Genomic DNA, 25,524 nt, shown 5'->3' with positions numbered 1-25,524 from the left:
CGTCCGCATCCAGTATTCAGTGGCAGTTCTCATAGCCCCATCACACTGTTTGTGTCTAATACATGCATCGCTTGTGAGTTATATTCCTCCTTTGTTTATATTCATGAGCATTAGATAGTTATTGATGATGTGTATTTGAATTTGTTCACATATATGGTGAAATGCAGTTACATTGTTAGATGCTTGTGAGCTAATTGGCTAGTGCTACTGCTCAAATGGACACTTGTGTGTACATTTTATGTTATTTTGTGATTTATGCAAGTTATTGACACATTGCCTTGTTATTTTCAGTTTTACAAAAATACAAGAAACGTGCTCCTGTCAAAAAGAGATGACGTCAGTAAAGCCCATGCAACTTTGCCACACCGTCTGATTTCTCTTTGGAACTTATGTTCGCTATCTGTCAATTTGTGTACTCACACACATTGAGGACAGAATAGGGCTACTAGTTTATTTTTTGATTGAAAATGTTACAAATTTTATTAAAACGAAAACATTGAGGCGTTTTAATATAACATTTCTTGTAATTCTTGTCAACTTGTACTAATATTCATCTTTTAAGAACTACAAGCCTTTCTATCCATGGATCACTTTAACAGAATGTTAATAATGTTAATGCCATCTTGTTGATTTATTGTTATAATAAACAAATACAGTCCTTATGTACCGTATGTTGAATGTATATATCCATCTTGTCTTATCTTTCCATTCCAACAATAATTTACCAAAAAATATGGCATATTTTATAGATGGTTTGAATTGCGATTAATTGCGATTAATTACGATTAATTAATTTTTAAGCTGTAATTAACTCGATTAAAAATTTTAATCGTTTGACAGCCCTAATTATTACTAGGGCTGTCAAACGATTAAAAATTTTAATCGAGTTAATCACAGCTTAAAATTAATTAATCGTAATTAATCGCAATTCAAACCACCTCTAAAATATGCCATATTTTCCTGTAAATTATTGTTGGAATGGAAATATAAGTAAAGTAGTGATTGAAAATACACCACACTGTGTCAATGGCCAGTTTTAAATTAATTAGAGATCTAGCCAAGTCAAAGTCTGAGTAAGTTTGATGTGTATTTTGCATAACTATTTTGATTGGGAATGCCAGTTCTCTTTGCATTGAGCGCTTTTGTTTTTGTGAACAATATTGTTTTTGTGAGATAGAAAAAATTATTTTTGTTGTGCTTTCGCTAAATGATACTGTAGCGACTTAACTGTTCTGCCCAAATGCATGCTGGGAAGTTGTGCAACCATGACTGTCAGTAGTGGCTGCAAATGGTATACAGTATGATCTGCGTTATGTTCAATTAAGCGTGTTCAAAATAAAATGGTCTCCGGCTCTGACCAAATGTATGCTGGGAAGTTGTGCAACCATGACTGTCAGTAGTTGCTGCAAATGGTATACAATATGGTCTGCGTTGTGTTCAATTAAGCATGTTAAGAAAAAGATCCTCTCCTGCTCTGTCCAAATGCATAATGTGAAGTTAGGCAACCATGAATATCAGAGGTGGCTGCAAATGGTATACAAGATGTTTTGCGTTGTATTCAATACAGCATGTTAAGAAAAAGGTCTGATCGTCATTGAACTCCTGCGTCCACTCGCATTTCTCTGCCTTTTCACTCCCACTGTGCTAAAACGGCGTCAATGTAAACTGTTCGAGGCAACGCATGAACGGGTCATTCCTTGCCTGTGTTAATTGCGTCAAATATTTTGACGTGATTAATTTAAAAAACTAATTACCGCCCTTTTACACGATAAATTTGACAGCCCTAATTATTGCAAGTATTATTATTACTATTATATTATTATTCCGATTTTTATTCATAATTTATTTGTTTTGCTCTGTGTAATTGCTATTTGCAATAGTATCAGCATTTTTTAATTAATTAATGGGATTATAATGTGTTGTTATGGGAAACTCCTGCTCGACATACGACCATTTCGACTTGCAAACAAGGTCCTGGAACAAATTAACTTCGTATATAGAGATACCACCGTAAATGAAAACATGAAATGTGTCATATTCTCGGATCGTCACCACGTAAACGGCCTCTCGTCTTTCTGATAGCCTACTGATTTCACGTGTTGTAGCCTATCCCCTTGTGTGTCTACCATTCGGCTTCCTCTCGTGCACCTGCCTGTTACTCGTCTCGTTACCCCAAGTCTGTGTATTTTAGCTCCGAGTGTTTGTTCATTCCTTGTTGCGTGGTTGTCAATGTCAACGTCCATGTCACGTTTGTTCCCAGTAAATTGGTTTCTTACGCTGACACTTTGTTTGACTTTGTGTTTTTGGATCCGCCTTTTGTTTGTACCTTGTCTTTGGACTTTTCGATCTTAACACATTTTGAGTTACCACCACCTTGCCTGGGCCCCCTGCTTCTATGCTCTTGGGTCCAATCTCCTTGGTCCTTGCCTGCCGGTCCGCCACCCCTGACATAAATTTTATCCATTTTCCATACCATACCATACCATACCATACCATACCATACCATACCATACCATACCATACCATACCATACCATACCATACCATAGCATAAGGTATAAGGTGATCTGGAGACTATCCCATAAGATTTTGCAGGAAAGGTCTGGTTTGCAGTCACAGGGTATCCAGTTATATAGGTCCATTGTACTGGTACTTATACAGTGGGGCAAAAAACTATTTAGTCAACCACTAATTGTGCAATTTCTCCACTTGAAAATATTAGAGAGGCCTGTAATTGTCAACATGGGTAAACCTCAACCATGAGAGACAGAATGTGGGAAAACCCCCCAGAAAATCCCATTGTTTGATTTTTAAAGAATTTATTTGCAAATCATGGTGGAAAATAAGTATTTGGTCTATACCAAACGTTCATCTCAATACTTTGTTATGTCCCCTTTGTTGGCAATAACGGGGGCCAAACGTTTTCTGTAACCCTTCACAAGCTTTTCACACACTGTTGCTGGTATTTTGGCCCATTCTTCCATGCAGATCTCCTCTAGAGCAGTGATGTTTTGGGGCTGTCGTTGGGCAACACGGACTTTCAATTCCCTCCTCACTCCGTGGCGTCAAAATGATAACAAGAATGGGGAGCAAAAATCCCGGAACCACATGGGGGGACCTAGTGAATGACCTACGGAGAGCTGGGGCCACAGTAACAAAGGCTACTATCAGTAACACGATGCCCCGCCAGGGACTCAAATCCTGCACTGCCAGACGTGTCCCCCTGCTGAAGAAAGTACACGTCCAGGCCCGTCTGCGGTTCGCTAGAGAGCATTTGGATGATCCAGAAGAGGACTGGGAGAATGCGTTATGGTCAGATGAAACCAAAATAGAACATTTTGGTAGAAACACAGGTTCTCGTGTTTGGAGGAGGAAGGATACTGAATTGCATCCGAAGAACACCATACCCACTGTGAAGCATGGAGGTGGAAACACATGCTTTGGGGCTGTTTTTCTGCAAAGGGACCAGGACGACTGATCTGTGTAAAGGAAAGAATGAATGGGGCCATGTACCATTTTGAGTGAAAATCTCCTTCCGTCAGCAAGGGCATTGAAGATGAGACGTGGCTGGGTCTTTCAGCATGACAATGACCCCAAACACACAGCCAGGGCTACAAAGGAATGGCTTCGTAAGAAGCATTTCAAGGTCCTGGAGTGGCCTAGCCAGTCTCCAGATCTCAACCCCATAGAAAATCTGTGGAGGGAGTTGAAAGTCGGTGTTTCCCAATGACAGCCTCAAAACATCACTGCTCTAGAGGAGATCTGCCTGCGTTTGGTTTCCGTTATTGCCAACAAAGGGTACATAACAAAATACTGAGATGAACTTTTGGACTTTTTCAAATACTTATTTTCCACCATGATTTGCAAATAAATTGTTTAAAAATCAAACTGTGATTTTCTGTTTTTTTTTTTTCCCACATTTTTCCCATTTCCCACAACTCTCATGGTTGAGGTTTAACCATGTTGACAATTACAGGCCTCTCTAATATTTTCAAGTGGGAGAACTTGCACAATTAGTGGTTGACTAAATACTTATTTGCCCCACTGTAAGTACAAAATGTATATTCTAGACAATAAGTCCCATTTTATTCCATATTTTGGCTGGGCCTGCGATGTATATTCGATTTTGTTTCACACTAGGTGTGCCCTCTATTTGCAAAGTTGTTGGAATTGCTTAGAAGTAATACTAAAGATGAAGACATTAATGGGTTTGGTTGTGATTTCGAGTGAGATAAGGAGAATTTGATAAACAAATGGTTGTGTTGTTTAGGCTATAGTTTAGTTATATCAATGGACACCTGCAGGGGAAGAAAAAAATTTAAACGATTTGAGTGATGACGTTGAGGGGATATGAGATAATAACAATAATGTAGTCAATGAATTGATTTCTTCGATGTTTCAGAAGATGTGAAAGCGATGATAGAAATAAATAATCTGAATGAAATGACCACAGGCTTAATTCTCTTGGTAACAAATAATAATTAATGTGTGTGCATGTGTGTTCAAACTACAAAGTGCATACTAACGCTAGTGTCCTGCAGCCTCTTCAGAAGCCTTTTCTGGGTTTCTGGGACACAAAGTCCCCTATGTGTCATATTTGCTTATTTTCAAGCAGGAACTCTCAATGAAGTCGCTCAATCATTGCGGCTCAAACTGTGTGTGTTCGAGGGAGTGTGTGCGGGTGTGTTGTAAAGTTACATACCAGCACAAATGATGGACAGATGTTTCACGACATTTGATAACTGAATGGAAAAATGAAAAAAATATTAGACATTTTCATTCTCTTAGGTTAGTTAAATATGAAGCCAAATACAGCCAGTGTTTCAGGGATTTATGTACTTATCATTGGGCCGTTAAATTGGGTGCAATCATGCAATCACGATAATTTTACCTTTACATTAGGGACTCCTTGTAATAACAGTATACAGCACTGCAGTGTAGGAACACATTTTACATTTGAGTTGTATTGTTGAGATACAGCCATCCATTTCTTTTTGTTTTGAAAATGTTTTTTTTTTTAAATTTATTTAGAACTAACAATAGTTCAGTAAATGAGTCTCAACCAGTGTTGTCACAGATTACTTGAAAAAGTAATTTAATTACTGACTACTGATTATGCCAAAAAAAACAACTTTACTGATTACTTTATTATCAATATGCTTTAAAGGTAATTTATCGGTTACTTTTTACCAATTTGTCTCCCTTTGCTTCCTCAACATAAGAATGACGACAGAAAAATGTAATCGCATGTAATTGACTTTTAGATAATTTAATTTAAAGGGGAAGATCAGAATTTTTCACATAAGGTTTCATCTTCAAGTTAGCGGGGGTTTAATTAGTTAATGGAGTTGATTCCAACCACCATTGACACGCGCTGGCTTAACCACTCCGGAGCCCTGAAAATAACAAATACCTGACAAACTGCATTTGTTGAAATCAACTCCACCGACTAATTAACCCCCACTAATGTAAAAAATTCAGAGCTTCGGGCTAGAGTTCACAACATATCAGTGCCAATTTAAAACAATGCAAATTGACAGCACAATAATCAACAACACACAAATGCAATAAACACAAAGGTTGGGGCGGGCGCGAATACGCGCAGAACCCGGAAGTACGCCGTACACACACGCGGTCAATTTGGCCTCAAAACGTTGTGGCAACTATGCACTTTACACTCAATCGGACTTAAAACACATCCCAAAGGTGCTAAACAAACACATCACCTCAAGGCATAAATGTGCAACATGAATATGATGTAAAGAATGCTCGCCGATGACGAGTACGAGCGGGAGCGATGACTACCCTCCGTTGCAAAGGCAAAGCTAGTGACTCTAACCTATCGCTGGAACCCTCCGGAATGAAGGAAAAATACTCACGTACATTAATGGACGCACACAGATCAACATTTCCTCGCACATCTCAACAGGTGGCTAAACTCGGCTCGAATGTGCACTCGCGATCCTGAGGCCTTTCTCAGTCCCAAAACACTTAGCTTGTGTGACTCGAGACCAAAACAGGAAGTAACTGAGCGGTTACCATGGAAACGAATGCGTAGTGGGAACCTTTCTAACATTTTCAATTCAAAATGCTCTTCGTACATATTTTACTACAATATTCTTCATGCCACATACATTATGAGGCAATAACAAAATAGTAACGCACAGACACTAAAGAAACTAATTAGATTAGTAGTTTGGAAAAATGAACGCGTTTTATTGCTCGTTATGAAAGAAAGTAATCAGATTAAAATAATGTGTTACTTAGTAACGTGTTAGTGACAACACTGGTCTCAACCATGTGGCCTTTTGGAAATTTTACACGGAATTTCGCATTGATAGAACGTCATGACCAATTTTGTAATTATATTGGAAATTTGATGCTTACACATCAATCCAAAGGTTATCGGCCTTCCAAATCTATAGACCCCACTCACATGACGTCACAACCACGCCTCCGCGCCATATTGTCCGTCAGCTCGTCGTGTTTACGCATTACCGCTTCGTAAATTCCTCCTATTATGGCGTGTTTTTCTGCTTGTTAACATTAATAATCAAAATGGTGAAGGCGCGTGTGGCGGTTGGTTGCAGTAACAGAGAAGACAGACGGAGAGACTTGAAGTTCTACCGTTTTCCGAGAGACCCGGAGAGGAGAGCGAGATGGACTGCTGCAATTCGACGAGAAAACTGGGCACCCAACGATCACCACAGATTATGTAGTAGTCATTTTATATCTGGTAAGATGCATTTCATATATATTTAGAAGGGTTTTGGGCTGACAACCACAATTAAGATCATTGCGAGGCTAATCGCCGCCAACATACAGTTTCAAATTCAAGAAGCTTATTTCTTCCACCATCATTATTTTTTGAATAATGTTTAGCTGGTACCAAGTAAAAGAAGCTGGCCTCGTCTACGGATCATCAGTTAAACAGGGGTGTCCAAACGTTTTGCAAAGGGGGCCAGATTTGGTGTGGTAAAAATGTGGGGGGCTACCTTGGCTAATTTACGTAGAACAATATATTTAAACAAATTTTAGCAAGCCCTTCTCTGTGTCACATTTGCTTTATTATTATTTTTTTTTTAATTCATAATTTCAACAATCTCGCCTTTGTGGCGTTCTCTTTTGACTCTCGTGCTCTTGCGAAATACTGCTGCTGTGAAATTAAACTAGCTTCAAATTGCTGTAATTTCTCGCTGCGTATTTTCTGTGTAATGTTGTCGTATATGTCAGCGTGTCTTGTTTGGTAATATCGCCTCACATCGAACTCTTTGAAAACAGCAACTGTCTCTTTTCAAATGAGGCAGACACAGTTGTTGCGTTTTTTATTGAAGAAATAGTCCAATATCCACCTATCCTTGAAGCGTCAGCCATCGCAGTCAACTTTTTTTTTTTTTTATTGATTGTCGCCATTTTAGAAAATTGGAAGTAAAGGGTCACACGGGGTAATGTTGCTTAGAGTGCTGCTCTTAAAGTTTTTCCAAGTTTCATGAGAATAGGCTGAGTTTCTGTGGACAAGATAGTTGTAGATATCAGGGTAGCAGATGTCAGGCAGAGAAGGCGAAGACAGTGGGTCGAAAAATATCGATTTAGACATCAAATATGGATCTGGCGAATGGAGAGACTGAAGCTTTTTCACATAACGCCTTTTATGCAACGCATCCAATGAGTTTACAGCGTCTGGAAGCACCGGGGCTTCCATAAATTGCACTATAAATTGCATGACAAATTGAAACCATTGAGAATACAGATAAACAATGACGGACAATATGGTGGCCGGATACAGCGACACGTCATTGTGCGACGTTGGTGAGCGGGGTCTATAGCCAATCTTGAAACTGTTTTTATTTCATAAACTTATATTGTGGTTAATATGTAATTGGCTCAACAAATCCAAACACTTCTGACTGTAGCAACCAACAAGGATATATTCGTTTAAAAGTGGACTATATTCTGTAATTTTATAAGTCTTCAAATTATGAACATAATAAGCAAATGCTTCATTCTACTCCCTTTTGGGCATACTGAATTCATTTCATTATTATTATTATCATAAATGTTATAGTCTTGACTATTGTTGTTGTTAAGTGTCTCATTAGTATTGTCTGATTTTTACTTGCTTTTTCTTTCATTCTTTTTATTTTCTTCTGGCAAATGTCCAAAATAAAGCATTCATTCATTCATTTATTCATTCAAGAGGCAAGTCCTGCAGCAAAACACTCGACATAGATGGTTGACGAGCTGTGCAGAAAACACATTTTGTAACTAACATACTCCACAGCCCAAAAAGTCCTTACTGGAAAGAGGCGTTTATCTGTTCGACTGGGTTTTTAGAATGCCCACCATAACCCATCATTACCCGATTAGGTGTTTCTTGTAAGGTGAGAAGGAGACAACTTTTAAGGCGTGGTGTTTATTTAGTCAAATGGACGACACTCTCAACGATATAATTGGGGCATGGCGCCCATAATTCTGTTTTGACAAATTATAGAGCAAATCCTTCACGGCTCAATACGTCGCCAACTCCAGAGGGCAAAAAGAGCGGTGTCTATGTCTTCATGTGAATAAACAGCAAAAACTTGGAACACACAGATCATATTGTGTGCTTCTGCCGAAGAGGGTAATGAAAGAAGTGTGACACCTGCTAATAACATTTGGGATGAGAAGTGACCCCGTTTGGCCGCTGTTGCATTTTAATTTAATCTACCGTCGTCTGATGCTCTGTGATTCCGATCTGTATTGGCCACTGTAAGCCTTTTGCTTCAACTTAAATCCCAGGAACAGGATAATTCAATTCAATGAAAATCCAGCCTGAAAATCTTATTCATGACATTTTAAACCCTAAAACATGTCTTGCCTCTTAAAACACTGCATCATATATTGTTTAAAACTATTTTGCATGACAGGACAGGCTCAAGGTAAAAGTTTTAGATTTCTTGAAATAAGAAAAATAGCTAGCTGAAAATACGCTTAACAGACTTATTTTAACTTATTTTAAGCATTTAAATATAATTAATCTTAAAAAGGCTTTGAAATGTCCGAAATTTTAAAATTCATATTCAATGCATATTCAAACACTGTTTGAAAGCATTTTTTTCTTGATTTAGGTGAAAAATTAACAACTTTTAGATGTATGGGTTTAATAAGAACAAATAATATTTACTTAATGTAAATGAAATAATCTGAAGCATTAATCTGTTACATGATGGAGAAAATTATTTGACTAGATTTAAGAAAAATAACCTGATTAAGACGTTATAAATTTGCAGTGTGTTGTTTTTCCCCATAATTACATGGGGCTTTGCAAACGCCCATATAGTAAAATTGCTTTTTTTTTTTTTTTTTTTTTTTTAAATTTGGAATGGCGTTTCTTCGGCGCGCCACGCCGCACAGCCCAACCCGTTTCACCAACCGGCACCATTCGAATATCAAAATGACCGGAAATTTTGTGCGACGCAGGGAATTTTTTAAAATGACCCACATAGACTTCATAATATATATATATGGCGGAAAACACTCAGGTGACTTGAAGTTCTGCTCTTAGACCCCCAATTTGGCCAAATTTTGAAATTGTCCGATATGCATGAGTGATGCATCATTGAAAAGCTTAAAATCTCAATTTTCTGGTGGAAGAAATTTTTTGAACAGGAGGGCATTTAAAAAAAAAAAAAAAACATTTAAACAGCAAAACCCTATCTGAAGGTGAGAGCCCGCGAGAGCAGAATTACAGACGCAATGACTTTAACAAGATATTATTGCGTACTTACCTTGTTTCGATCCAAAAACTCCATGTAGCATGTATCACTAGCCACGTTTACATGCTGACTTTTATTCATACCGATTCAAATAATTTCGAATGGAAATTTCAGATCAGCTGTTTACATGTCACTTCATCTATTCCGATCCAGCGTTTACATGTGTCTGCCTTTATTCCGAAAGGACGTTTGACAACTGCCGTCCGACATGCGCAGATTAATCAAAACAAAGCGTCACGTTGCAAAACATGGAGATCGATCGTCAGATCAGCTGCTGTTTTAACTTTTCGAGTGGAAACAACACTTCAGAATGACACGCCGTTCATTTAAAAAGTTGTGTGGACTGGTGGAGGGATTCATGGATATAAACTTTCCGCCGGACTCCAATTAGGTGCGCTGTGCGTGTGCTTGGAAGCCATGTTGCAAGTGACGTTACTTACGTCAACAAGTGACGTCACCACGTCAGTACGGAGCATGTGCAGAAAGAACGCAACCAGACACCATTCCGCTTCCCTGTTTACATGATATAATTTTACTTCTAATCGGTTTGGGAAAAGGAATATTCCACCCCTGTGAATCGGAATGAAATTCCATTCGGTTTGGGCCTGTTCATTCCGAATGAGGTGTTTATATGGAACACATTTATTCGATTTGAACATCTAAACCGATTGTAATTGGAATATTTGGCTCCATGTAAATGTGGCAACTGAGTGTCAAGACACAGCTATGAATGGCCACAGCTGGATTTTTGGGGGATTTTATGGGGGAAATATGGTAATACAACAAGAGTCGCGATGCAGAAATCGCAGACATCCAGGAGTGGTCAAGATTTTCTTTTTCATATATTTACACTTTTTAACGTTTTTTTTTCAATTTTTCTTTTTTTGGATCAATTATTTATCATCTAACATATCAGAGAAAATGTGACGGTAACAAAAAAAAAAAAAAATATGCGAGTGAAATTTTTAAAAAAATCTTTAAAAAAAAAAAAAAAAAAAAAACGAAATATTACACATCAATTAATGATTCTAAGCTAAAAATGACAGAAATTTTGAATAATATCATTAATTACCTTTGTTACCTTTGTTTTATGGCTGGGTTGAAACAAAAGTGGTTGCGCGATGTCTGTAAACGGGGGTTTCCAGGGTAAAATGGACATATCAAAAATAGTTTGGGGGCTTAATGCGCCATAAATCTGCTATGGCAGCATATAGACATATTTTTCTATCAAACACAACAGTGGTTTTGGCTTAAAATACAGCAGTTTCTTTTAAAGAGGGTTGCAAGAACAGTTTCAGTCTTGTCTGTGTTTTCCACCATATACAGTATATATAATAATATAGTCTATGTGATCCCCCCCAAATTTTCCGTTTGCCTGGAAAATGCAGGTTTTTTGGGGACTTTTTCAAAATGTATCTAGTCCTATAATTTTTGACCAAATCACATTATTTAAACGGCAAACATTTCACCCTCTTTTAAAATGGCAGGAAAACATACGTGTTTGAGATTTTTGACCAAAAACTTATGATTACAGCCCATTGACATTCAACGGGGCCCATGTAAGTCAGTGCCATTGGAAGCCATGCACATCCATGACATTGACGGCCATGTACGTCCAAATTTCCCATTCATTTTCAATGGCAGAAAAACATGTATGGTTTTGATTTTTGACCATACACTTACCATTACACTCCATTGAGTTTCAACTGGCACACAGGTAATTTGATGCCACTGCCAGCCATGCACGTCCATACCATTGACAGTTATGTACGTCCAAATTTCACATTCATTTTCAATGGCAGAAAAATGCGTGGTCTTGATTTTTGGCGATTTACTTACCATTACAGTCCACTGACACTCAACCGGCGCCCAAGTAAGTTGATGCCATTGACAACTATGCATGTCAATGCCACTAACGGCCATGTACGTCAAAATTATCAACAGGAAGTGACCTTATTTCAACAGTGTCCCTGAAATGTCCCCTAATCCACAGGAAGTGACCTTATAGATCTTTATCTACTGCAGCAAAGCCCCATTGTAATTTCTCCAGAAATTGCAGTTTCTAGTTGGAAAAAATAACATCTTCAAAAATGCATAAGTCGACTGTACTGTGATATTACAAAGGAAAAAAATTGTAGCTGAAGGTGAGAAAATATCTTAAAATGGGCTTAGGCAGGCCAAATTCATACTAGTTTGTAGGATCGACAAAAAAAAAAAGTATGGAAGAAATTAGCGATAATCCTATTTCAACCGAAACCGATAACCGATAATTTCTACCTCTTTCCAGCCCATAACCGATAATGTCAAGCCAATAATTCTATTAAAAGATATATGTAAAAATTTAAAGTATACACAAGAGCAAATGTTACTGTGCAAAAATAGAGTTTATTGCTACTTTTTCCACATCAAATGTGAACAAATTGTACATTCCAAAATCTAAACAATGAAAGATTGTATGAGAATGTGTAATGGTAAGCTTTTGGCAACAATTACTTACAGAGTAAATCCCTAAGTTTCACAAAAATGCCTTTAAAAGTAAACCATTCTTAACATATATACCAATTACTATGGTGCAAAAACACACGTCCTTTAAAGTAGTGACCATAATTTTCGCACTATAAGGTGCACTTGAATGTAAGCCAACACCCACTAAATTTGACCCGAAAATGGCATTTGTTCATTGATAGTCGCATTGGACAACAAGCCGCTGCTGTCCTCCCTGTATTGCAGGATATTTATACCAAAAGATATTAATCGGGAACACTTAATTTGACAGCGGCATCATAAGACTGTCATAAGACAAAATAAACCACCATTCATTCCTTGAAGAAACGTCATTTGCCATCACTGCTCCCTTGGGGGAAACGGCCAACCTCTGCTGCCACCTGCTGTACACACTGTTTTCATCCAACATGCCTCCTAGCATGCATTGCAGTGCTACAGAAGTAAATACCAATCAACATTCAGGTTCTGCGCTATTTCCGTCTTCAATTACTTTTCTCGTTGTTTCATTAATTGCTAGTTATGGTATTTGGTAACACTTTATTTGAAAGTGGCGCCATAAACTATCATAAGACCATCATAATTATGACATGATACTGCCATGAGCTTCAATGAATGCTTATGACAGATGTCATTTTGTGTAATCCGGCAAATTATCTCACTTTCGAATAGATGTAAAAGATCCGAGCTGGACATAAATGGAGGTTTGGTGACATAATTTGCCGAATGATACTTAATGACATTTGTCATAAGCATTCGTTAATGCCCATAATTGTGTCATATTCATGTCATAATTATAATGGTCTTATGGCATCATATGATGCCGCTGTCAAATAAAGTGTTACCTATTAACCCAAATATATCAACAAATAAGCCGTGGGATTCAAAATGAGGGAAAAAAAGTAGTGGTTTATAGTCCGAAAATTAAGGAAATATCCCTTGTTTTCAGTGTAAATCTATTGGAAATGCATGAAATTATCTGCCAGTGCGTCAAGTTCACTTAGATTTTTTTTTAAAATAAGATAATAGCTAGAGTGGAGTATGGTTTGGTGTATGTTGACATTATCATCTAACCACTGTACCATCATGTTAAGCATGCTTACTTGACTGACATCACTTGTCTGGTCATCGAAGGCTATAAACTTTGTCATCCAGGTCTTTGGCTCTCGGATCACTTCGGTCAAAACGTCTCTGCTTGTCAAAAGCGTCTCCGATCGCTCCCCATTATTAGCCAGGCATGAAAATGGGTCAGGGGTTAAAAAGGTGAGAAGGTTGAGGAGGAAATATGTTTCGGTAGGGCTGTCCCAAACGACTAATTTTCTCCCAATTCGTCAGCCGACTATTTTTACGATTAGTCGACTAAGAATTTTTTTTTTTTTTTAACGATACTGGAAAAAACAGTCATTGCGATTATTGGGGAGTTTGCGATATTAAAATGAGAACATTTTCACCAAATAACTTGGATAGCTCCATTTGGAATAGCTGCACTGTTGAGCAAGAAAAACAGTTTGGTCACTCTGCCTAGCAGGAGGGAGAGCGAGACGCTGTGGCGGTGTATGAGCATGAAGCAGAAAAACATGAATTTATGTTGTTTTTAAATAAAAACCCTATCCTTTTCACCCAATTCCGATGGTCTGAAAAATGCCGCCATCGGCCCTAATTTATATAACGCAGTTTAATACAGGATCTGCACACTTGCTGCGTTTATGAGGTAAAACAAAAGTTGAAATGTTGGGGGAAAAAAAAAATTGCATGTCCTGCAATGTGACTATTGCGCATCTGCACAGTGTGATGCAGATGTTCAAACGATATATTGTGCATGCTTCACTTATCGCATTTACTAGTGCGAAAACATGGAATGTAAACAGATTCAGAATACTGACTTCACCTTTCCAACATTATTCAAAACAATTCTTTAAAAAAAATCTAGCATTATTATTATAGTATACTACTATATATAATAGTATTATAATAATAATTAGAATATTCATTGCCAGTCATCTTTTTTAAGAGGGGTGTCATTTTAGAGCTATTCTTAGTGTAGAATCTAAATTCTTTAGTATTATAGTATTTACATATTATCGTATTAATCCCACATACTTCAGAATTACTCCAGAAATCGTGTATATGACGAACGTGACGTGCTTTTATTTTGAAATGTTCACCGGAAGGATGTTCGCTAAACCGCTAACAACTTTATACTCCGCAAAAAGCACTTATCATTATTGCTTGTGGTGTCACCAATAGACTTTTTTTCTTTTCATTTTTTCGTTTGCAAATGCTGTTGACCAGAGATTTTTCATGTTTGAAGTGTCACCTTTTAAGTTCGCGTTTTGGAGAAGACTGCCAAAGTTTTATAGCAGGCTAAAGTAGGTCGTCTTTTCTTCCCCGTTAGTGCCAATGTAGCAATGCTAATGTTTACACGTGTTTAATATAGATGTGTTTCCTTATTTTGTATGTGTGAACTGTAATTCTACAGCGTGTTGATGATCAATAAACATCTGGACACGACAACTGGACACAACAACTGTCGTTAGTTAGTTAGATGGACTTACGATCCCCCCACCCCACCCCTAAAAATTTTCTCCTCGGATCTACACAATTCACGTAGGTCACCCTTTCTGACTTCAAAACGGCAAATTTCGCCGAAAGGTGAGTGATTTTCATGCCTGATTAGCTTTAGCCTTCGCGCTAGCGGCAGCCTTGTGTTCATTCCAAAAATCTTTATGATGTAGCTTTAAATGGCTGATCAGGTTAGTGGTGTTAAATGAGGACGCTTTCTTTCCGTCTCGTGCAACTTCTGCAGTGCATGTTTTGCAGATGGCGAGAGCGTCACTTGTTTCACTCACGGAAAAGTCAAGCCACATGTGTGACAGAGCCGCCATGATATCCAACTGCTTCAACCATGTCGTGTAACGCGTCACTCATGCATCAGGGGCTTCAGATGGAGGAGGGGTTGAGGCGGTGGAGCAGAATTGTCAAAACTGTGTCGATTGTGTACATTTGGAGGCTATATAAAGTATATAATTATCGGATTGCATTATAGGTTTTATCTGGATTATCTGTCTGACGTCATAATTGCCATTATCGACCGATATTATGGTGCATCTTTAGAAGACATAAAATTCAATACAGGTTATGGGAAAGATACATTATGGACAAAGTAACACTTTATCATTAAGAAAAAAAAAAGATTTTAACCAAAGTATGAATACAACTGAGACAAACTAATTTGTTACTGTAACAAATTATTGTGATTTTTTTTCCCGAAGTGTATTATTTTACCCTCAAATATCTATCTGCGGGTAAATCGGTCACAAAATCCAAAATCGCGCCTATGCGCCGACATCAAATATTTTATGTCATAACAGATCGCACATTCATTTCTGCTCATCTCACTTGTGTTCTTAACAAGATTAGCTGCGAGAGACACAGCGTAGCAACATTGGTAATTCGAGCAGCTCTCCGAATGATGGGAACGTACGATAGCGCAAACCCTCTGAGCCCCAGTCAGGACCCTGGCAAGAAATGTGATGCAACCGGCAGAAGTTCAGCAGACTTAAATGAAGTTAGAGATTTATTTTAGCTCTCTGTGTTGTTTTCGGCAGTGTATCTCTGGGGCCATCGGTCAGCTGAGGCGAAAGTCCCGAAGCTGCATTCACAGAGGCTATAGCTTAGAGCCAATTAATCATCAGCTCTCAAGAAAGATGTCTAAGTTCATTCCGAACATATTGAAACTACTCAGCTCGGTTCTCTTCAGTGGAAAACGTTTGGATAAGAGGAGGATTACGGTTTAATTCTATGGACTTGTTAGAGCTTTATAGGTGGTCTACAATTGCTGAATCATGACTCACCTAAGCAACGTTTTGAGTCTTGAATGAAAACATCATGCATGACCCTGACTTGAAGACTATGAGGCAGAAGTGCTAACCACATGCCCACATTGCAATTTTATAACTTCTTAATCAGATTATTTTGCTTAAATCTAGTCAAACAATTTCTCTATCTTGGTTTGAATGTTAAAGACTAGTTAACAGATTAAACGGAACCTCGGACTTAAATACTTGTGGGCTCTAATAGGCCACAATTGTTCTTTTTTTTACTAAAATATGTTAATAGAAAACAAACTATTGCCATTGATTTAAAAATCTATAATATTTAGTACATGTTTTAACTTAAGGAGGGTGTCATGTTTTATGCACGCAATCGACGCTCAGGGTGATGACGTAGTTGGCCTGTATTGGAAGAAAAGCTGTACTAGCTAGCAAGCGAAGCTAGTATGACGACTGGCATGATTTTGTCACATCCTGCTGCTGGTCAGATTGTTTTGTTACAGAGCGTGGGATGAGTTCCCGACGTCGTACCTGCATCCAATTCCTCCTCATCAGCAGTATCTTTAAACCGATCCTAGGCAGGTTGCCAAGATATTGACTTGCTGCCTTTTGACAGTTTGTATTCTCGATCCTTTCGTTGCTTGCCTTGGTTTTTTACGCAGCGAGACTTCCAACACATGTGCACACCGGCTAAAAGCGGTGAGTACTTACTATTTGTGTTTTTATTGAACCTTTTATTACCTTTTCATTGCCTCAAAATACTTTTTGCATGTGTTTCCCTCTCATACTTTTAAGCATTGTTTTCTTGTGATAGCTTTAAAGCATATTGTTGATCTGTTGACCAACTTAGTCACGTAGTGTATTTAAACCACCCTTATTTGATATTATTACTTTTAAGTGTTTTCTGTTGAGGTAATTATCGAGGGTTGATTGATTGAATATTTGCTTGATTGATTGAATATTTGCTTGTGCTCATATATACCATACATAATACATATTGCCATATTTTTTTCTTATTGATATAACCTGTAAATGATTATTGCTTGCTATACTAGGTTGTAGTATAATGTTTAAGTGTTACAAAGAGTAAAGAGGGTCGGGATGACAACTGCCTTGCTTCATGGCCGCATCATTGCGTAACTAGACCTTCCGGGACATCTTCAGCACCTGGCGTCTGGACTTTCGTCTAGACCTTTGAGGACAATTTTCCATTCGAGGACATCTTCCATAGCCGCAGCGTTGCATAAATGAAGTGTCTGGGTCATTCTGACCATTTTTTACCTATGCCTTTGCTTACACACGTGTATTAAGTTAGTTCCGCCTACATGCTCACACATAGCCAACCAAAATCACATGGGTGTCTCCAGCTTGCTTTCCCCCTCCCTTCAGGGCGGCATCCTTCTGTGTTAGGACAAACCCCTAATAAAAACAGCAAAGAGGGTTTTTTCCTTAGATCAATTTTGGTGACTATACAGCGTAATCTAGCATTCCTTTGTCTGGTCCCTCTTTGCTCTCCTTGGCCAAGAAAACTGAGTGTCTTCTCTCCTTATTTTTGGGTAATTTTACAAATGTCTACCTCAGGGTCTATTTTTGAACTTGACATTTTCTTAAGGCATCTTTAGTATGTTCTGCCCGTTTCGCCGTTGTAGCATACTTTGGCAGAATGGTTTTGTCCTATTCTCGTCTCGTCTCGTCCCGTCTTTCCTGTTCATTTTGCGCTTGCTGCTTATTTTGTGAAATATCAGCATTGTTGTCCTGCTCATTAATGTTCCTCTCGGGTTCAAATTGAAAGGGCTGAACAGATGACATGTTTATGTCGCTAGTCATACTGTGGAAGCCCGGCAGCGTAGTCCAGTGACGTCACCGCCCTGTTACGTCAACAACAATGGCAATCTACTGTATTAAACTAATTTTACAAATTGTATAGAAACGAAAACATCAAGTGGGGTTTTAATATCAAATTCTTTTAACTCACACTAACATTTGGCTTTTAAGAACTACAAGTCTTTCTATCAGTGATTCACTTTAATGCATCATATTCCACTTACTTTAATATTACTATTTGTTCTTATTAAGCCCATACATCTAAAAGTTGGTAATTTTTCAGCGAAATCAAGAACAATTTGCTTTCAAATAATGTTTTGAACAAAATCTATTATTGAATTAAGTACATTTAACATTTCACAATGTTTTTAAGATTGAATATACTAATTTATTGTTTAAAAAAAAGTCTGTTAAGCTTATTTACAGCTAGTTATTTTTCTTATTTCAAGAAATCTGAGTAAAATTTACTTGAAGCACTGGCTTCAATTTCACTAATTTTTGGTAGATTTACACTGAAAACAAGGGAATTTAACTAGTTTTAAGGAGGTCTGTTTTTGCCGTGCACTGTGTTGATTCAGCATAGTAGAAAAAGTAAATGTTTTTTCATTATTATATCACTGCCACAGAATCAAGGGACTAAAAGCCACACATGAAAAAAATTCCTTGCATTCTAATTAATTATGATGCAACATTTTCCAAATATTTCAACAGAAGAAGAAAAGGGTGACGGAATCTGAGCAAGAGAGCGAGGAAGAAAGATTTACAGTGGATCAGCTGGAGGACATTGCTTTCAATCAAACAACAATAAATTCTAGATGCCTCATAATAAATCACTGACTGCACCGTTTACACTAGAGTGATCTGTGTGTTTTATCCAAGCGTCGTTGCTCCACAAAAGATGACCGGTTAAATACTTCTCCATCAAGCAGTTACATGGCTTCAAGTTTCAAACGACCCAACTCTGGATAAGTAGCATAGAAATGGTCAAATACAACTGTTTTACAAGCTATCATAGGTGAGGTGATAGTACAGTTTCTTGCTCATGTCTGCAAAGACAGTAGTCAGGAGGCAGAAAAGTCTTGGTGTCCATCTTTCCACAGAAAGGTGAGTTTGGGAATGGACATGTACATTGTTAAAAGCAGCATCAACCATTATGATTATGCTCTTCATGACTTTTATTTTCATTTGCTCCACTTTGAGGACAAATGGCAGCGTTGTGTGTATTTTAGCGCAGGGATCTGTTTCTGATCTGAATCTACAGCGTCACCACGAAACAGCAGAGAGGAAGCCCATGGATGTCGGTGATGATGTCACTGCGAGGCCAAAAGGTAAATTCAGTATGGGAGCCAATGAAGTAGATTTAGTGCCACAGGAAGACTTTGACACACCGAGTTGTAGTTTGTTATGTTTCCAAGCAGAAATCTGACACACATAAAAGAGGTAGCTTTCATCAGGTCCTTTTTGCTTGGTTTCATGTTTAAAACTCCAATTACCTTTTTATTTTATTCTTATTTTTGTTTAACCTGTGATTTTCTTGTGGAATTTGGCTCAACATATTCCTGCACTTTTCAGACCACATGGAAGATGCTGTTAAAATCTCAGCAATAACGCACAGCATCCAATGGTAGGTTTCCCCCCCCCCCCTTTTTTTTCTTTTTGTTTTCCTTTTTTTTTTTTTGATGAATGAAGCAAATGTGTTTCATTTTGCGACAGTTAAGCCATTAGTTGATTTAAATTTATCATACATTTTTTAGGGATGTCAAACGATTAAAATTTTTAATCGAGTTAACAGCTTAAAAATTAATTAATCGTAATTAATCGCAATTCAAACCATCTCTAAAATATGCCATATTTTTTCTGTAAATTATTGTTGGAATGGAAAGATAAGATACAAGACAGACATAAACATTCAACATACTTTACATAAGTACTGTATTTGTTCATCATAACAATAAACCCACAAGATGGCATTAACATTATTAACATTCTTTCTGTTAAAGGGATCCACGGATAGAAAGACTTGTAGTTCTTAAAAGATAAATTTGAGTGCAAGTTATAGTAATTTTATATTAAAACCTAGGGCTGTCAAACGATTAAAATTTTTAATCGAGTTAATTACATCTTAAAAATTAATTAATCACAATTCAAACCATCTATAAAATATGCCATATTTTTCTGTAAATTATTGTTGGAATGGAAAGATAAGACAAGATGGATATATATATTCAACATGCTGTACATAAGGGCTGTATTTGTTTATTATAACAATAAATCAACAAGATGGCATTAACATTATTAACATTCTGTTAAAGCGATCCATGGATAGAAAGACTTGTAGTTCTTAAAAGATAATTGTTAGTACAAGTTAGAGAAATTTTATAACATTTTTAATCAAAAAATAAACTAGTAGCCCGCCATTGTTGATGTCAATAATTACTTACACAATGCTCATGGGTGCTGAAGCCTATAAAATCAGTCACACCCAAGCGCCAGCAGAGGGCAGCAAAACTCCACAAAACACAATTAACAAGTGGGCATTTCACTGTATTGTCATTTAAATCTGTCTGAGCGGGGCATGTGCGTTAATTGCGTCAAATATTTTAACGTGATTAATAAAAAAATTAATTACCGCCATTTAACGCGATAATTTTGACAGCCCTAATTAAAACCCCTCTTAAAGTTTTCGTTTGAATAAAATTTGTAAAATTTTCAATCCAAAAATAAACTAATAGTTCACCATTGTTGACGTCGCCGAGATCACATGGGCTCCCCGCCGTTCTTTCACAGTGTCTTTAACTATGTAAGATAGTGATTGAAATACACCACAACGTGTCAATGGCGAGTTTTAAATTAACCAGAGATCTAGCCAAGGCAAAGTCTGAGTAAGTTTTATGTGTATTTTGCATAGCTATTTTGATTGGGAATGCCAATTTTCTTTGCATTGAGCACTTTTCTTTTTGTGAACATTATTTTTTGGGAGAGATAGAAATATTATTTTTGTTGTGCTTTCACTAAATGATACTGTAGTGACTTAACTGTTCCGCCCAAATGCATGATGGGAAATTGGGCAACCATGACTGTCAGTGGTGGCTGCAAATGGAATATGTTCTGCGTTGTGTTCAATAAAGCGTGTTAAGAAAAAACGTCTCCTGTCATTGTGTCCCACGTCGCTCACCACAATAGTTATGTTTGTTGTGAAAGAGTTGCCAACGCTTATGCCAATAAAAGGCGCAGTCCAATGAATGCCTGTGTCCACTCGCATTTCTCTGCCTTTTTGTTCTCAATGTGCAAAAACGGTGTCATTGTAAACTGTTTGAGGCAATGCATGGGCGGGTAATTCCTTGCATGCGTTAAATGCGTCAAATATTTTAACGTGATTAATTTTAAAAATTAATTACCGCCCGTTAACGCGATAAATTTGACAGCACTAATTTTTTGTAACTCAATTACCCAACATACAACCAATTTACATTCATTAAATACATTTAATGTTAAAAGTTACACAAAACAACCATCTGTGAAACGCTGGCTCAATGTTGAGATGAATTTATATTCGAAAGTAAATGTGGGTTGTATATAATCAATGATTTGTGCTTTTCGTTTTGAGTTGGACCTTGATAACAATTTTGATATGTACGCACTGATATCATACTCAATAGCATGAACTACCATCGCGACTGCATAAAACTTACAAAATATGACTAGAACCGACAGCTTTTCCCATTAACCAATTTACACTACATTCAATGAAGTGGTTAAATAGTTCAATCCATATTCATTACCAGTGTTGTTAATAACGGCGTTACAATATAACGGCGTTACTAACGGCGTTATTTTTTTCAGTAATGAGTAATCTAATTAATTACTTTTCTCATCTTGGCAACGCCGTTACCGTTACTGAGGCGGGAAAGGCGTGCGTTACTATGCGTTACTAAGTTGGTTGAATAAAAAAAAGTCTGAGAGAAACGGACTCACGGGGACGAGAGCAGAGCAGGAGTGGGGAAGACGCCGTTGCAACCGCGATGCTAGATGGCTCCAATAATACCTGACTGCAGCCATAGCCGACAAACTACGCCCACATGACACGGTAGATATCATATTATAGATCTAGATGCATATGACAGACACTGCTGCATTGCCAACATGTTTTAAGGACTACATGCGTTTGTAAACAGCCGCCATCTTAAAGCAGTAGACCTCTCAGGAAGGCCCTGATGTAGAGATCCTTCCTAGCGAACCTAAGTAATTTTTTTTCATCTAAAATGCTCCTAAATCGGCAAAATCTTAACTTAAATCTATCTTTAAATGATGAAACAATTTTAAAACTTACACATGTTTAAAGTAGACAGATGGGAACTAATGCAATAACGGGAGAAATTTTAACAACTTTAACGATTGATTCACAACTTTAAATGACTTCCACACATAGCAAAGGTTACTAGCTAGTTATCGCAATACCCTTGTGTCTAGTTAAGTGGAGGGTAAAGAATTGGGCTTGGGCCAATTGTCCCCCAAGCCCTTTAAGCTTCACATTGTGTGACCTGTTTTTTTTTTTTTTTTTTTTTTTTTTTGGAGAAAAAAAAAAATATCACTACTTTGCCAAGTAACTAATTACTCTTACATTCAGGTAACTGAGTTACTAAAGCAATTACTTTTTGGGAGAAGTAATTTGTAACTGTAATTAATTACTTTTTTAAAGTAAAATTAACAACACTGCATGGCACTAAATGCGTTAGTAGACAGCCGCCATCTTAAAGCAGTAGACTTTTTAGGACGGCTCTGTTGTAGAGAACCTTCCTAGCGAACCTAAGTAACTTTTTATCTAAAATACTTCTAAACCGGCAAAATCTTGACTTGAATCTATCTTTAAATGATGAAACAGTTTTAAAACTTTCATATGTCGAAAGTAGAGAGAAGGGAACAAATGCAATAATGGGAGCAATTTTAACAACTTTTAACAGTTGATTCAGGGTAAAGGGTAAATTAGGGTAAAGAATTGGGCTCGGGCCAATTGTACCAAAAACCTTCACAAAAAACTTCACATAGTGTGGCCAATGTTTTTTTTTTTTTTTTTTTTTTTTTTTTTTTTTTGAGGGAAAAAAAAAAGTAATTATCACCAATTACTTTGCCAAGTAACTAATTACTCTTACATTCAGGTAATTGAGTTACTAACGCAATTACTTTTTGGGAGAAGTAATTTGTAACTATAATTAATTACTTTTTTTCAGTAAGATTAACAACACTGTTCATTACTATGCTGGTGCATAAGCAGGGTCAACAAACTTAATTTGCGAGGCCAAAATTATAGCTTTGTAGCTGAGGGTGTATCTACCACATTTTTCGGAATAAAAAAATGGGCAATGAAGAGGGAAAAAAAACACATCTAAGTCGCACCAGAGTATAAATTGCATTTTTGGGGGAAATTTATTTGATAAAATCCAACACCAAGAACACCACGTCATCTTGAAAGGCAATTTAAAATAAAAATAGAATAGAGAACAACAGGCTGAATAAATGTATAGTATGCTAACGCAACATGACGCATAAACAACATATTGAGAACGTGCACGGTTTAGTGTGAAAATAACGTGTGTAATGATATGTGTGAAATTTTTAACACGTTATTATAAGTCTGACCCCCAGACAAATTATGAAAAAAAAAAAAAAAAAAAAAAAAAACCTGCAACTTATAAACACGTTTCCGAGGTACTTCCGCATGTTTGCTCGCGACTTCTGTTTTACACTTTCTCATCCAAAACAACAGTAGAGCTGGAGTAACATTATCCATCAAAATTCCTCAAAAAAGATCATTTGGAAATGCCGCATCTATCTGCCATCATCATGAAATGGATGGACGAAGTGTTCATGAAGGCAGATGTGGAACCAAGCCCGTGCCACCACAAAAAACGGTTGTTTATGTAGCCCTGTTGCCGCTGTGTTATGGAAGGTATGTTCTTTCTTCCCCCTGCATTTTCATGTGCCCGGTGCTCAAAAAATACTAAAGCTAAAATCTTGAACATGAAACGAATTGTTGTCTTTAGTATTGTTATTACGATGATGATTGGAATTATGATGATGTTTAATATTCTTTACTACAGCTACTGTACTGCTGTGGTTGCAACACATGCTATCTGCTCCTAGCCTGTTGCGTGTAGGATGGCACAATTATTGTAAACGCATAAATGCAAGTTTTTTGTTCGTTTGCTTACAGGTGGAAAACGCTGTTAGGGAAGGGAAGACAACTTGATATGCCTCACAACAAGACTTATAGTACGTTGATAGATACAGTGCCTTGCAAAAGCATTCGGCCCCCTTGAACCTTGCAACCTTTCGCCACATTTCAGGCTTCAAACATAAAGATATAAAATTTTAATTTTTTGTTAAGAATCAACAACAAGTGGGACACAATCGTGAAGTGGAACAAAATTTATTGGATAATTTAAACTTTTTTAACAAATAAAAAACTGAAAAGTGGGGCGTGTAATATTATTCGGCCCCCTTGCGTTAATACTTTGTAGCGCCACCTTTTGCTCCAATTACAGCTGCAAGTCGCTTGGGGTATGTTTCTATCAGTTTTGCACATCGAGAGACTGACATTCTTGCCCATTCTTCCTTGCAAAACAGCTCGAGCTCAGTGAGGTTGGATGGAGAGTGTTTGTGAACAGCAGTCTTCAGCTCTTTCCACAGATTCTCGATTGGATTCAGGTCTGGACTTTGACTTGGCCATTCTAACACCTGGATACGTTTATTTTTTAACCATTTCATTGTAGATTTGGCTTTATGTTTTGGATCATTGTCCTGTTGGAAGATAAATCTCCGTCCCAGTCTCAGGTCTTGTGCAGATACCAACAGGTTCTCTTCCAGAATGTTCCTGTATTTGGCTGCATCCATCTTCCCGTCAATTTTAACCATCTTCCCTGTCCCTGCTGAAGAAAAGCAGGCCCAAACCATGATGCTGCCACCACCATGTTTGACAGTGGGGATGGTGTGTTCAGGGTGATGAGCTGTGTTGCTTTTACGCCAAACATATCGTTTTGCATTGTGGCCAAAAAGTTCAATTTTGGTTTCATCTGACCAGAGCACCTTCTTCCACATGTTTGGTGTGTCTCCCAGGTGGCTTGTGGCAAACTTTAAACAAGACTTTTCATGGATATCTTTGAGAAATGGCTTTCTTCTTGCCACTCTTCCATAAAGGCCAGATTTGTGCAGTGTACGACTGATTGTTGTCCTATGGACAGACTCTCCCACCTCAGCTGTAGATCTCTGCAGTTCATCCAGAGTGATCATGGACCTCTTGGCTGCATCTCTGACCAGTTTTCTCCTTGTTTGAGAAGAAGGTTTGGAAGGACGGCCGGGTCTTGGTAGATTTGCAGTGGTCTGATGCTCCTTCCATTTCAATATGATGGCTTGCACAGTGCTCCTTGAGATGTTTAAAGCTTGGGAAATATTTTTGTATCCAAATCTGGCTTTAAACTTCTCCACAACAGTATCTCGGACCTGCCTGGTGTGTTCCTTGGTTTTCATAATGCTCTCTGCACTTTAAACAGAACCCTGAGACTATCACAGAGCAGGTGCATTCATACGGAGACTTGATTACACACAGGTGGATTC

At 37.6% G+C, this 25,524-nt stretch overlaps 1 protein-coding gene across 3 annotated transcripts in view; it reads right to left on the bottom strand.

The window, feature by feature from the left end:
• si:dkey-247m21.3 (5-hydroxytryptamine receptor 4) overlaps positions 1-25,524 on the bottom strand; it is a 99,278-nt gene that overhangs the window by 27,798 nt on the left and 45,956 nt on the right. The gene's annotated exons all lie outside the window — the stretch shown is intronic.

The sequence above is a fragment of the Corythoichthys intestinalis genome, chromosome 17, assembly GCF_030265065.1.
Source record: "Corythoichthys intestinalis isolate RoL2023-P3 chromosome 17, ASM3026506v1, whole genome shotgun sequence".
Lineage (NCBI taxonomy): Eukaryota > Metazoa > Chordata > Actinopteri > Syngnathiformes > Syngnathidae > Corythoichthys > Corythoichthys intestinalis.
The sequence above is the reverse complement of the archived record's forward strand: the minus strand, read 5'-3'. Positions and strand labels throughout refer to the sequence as shown.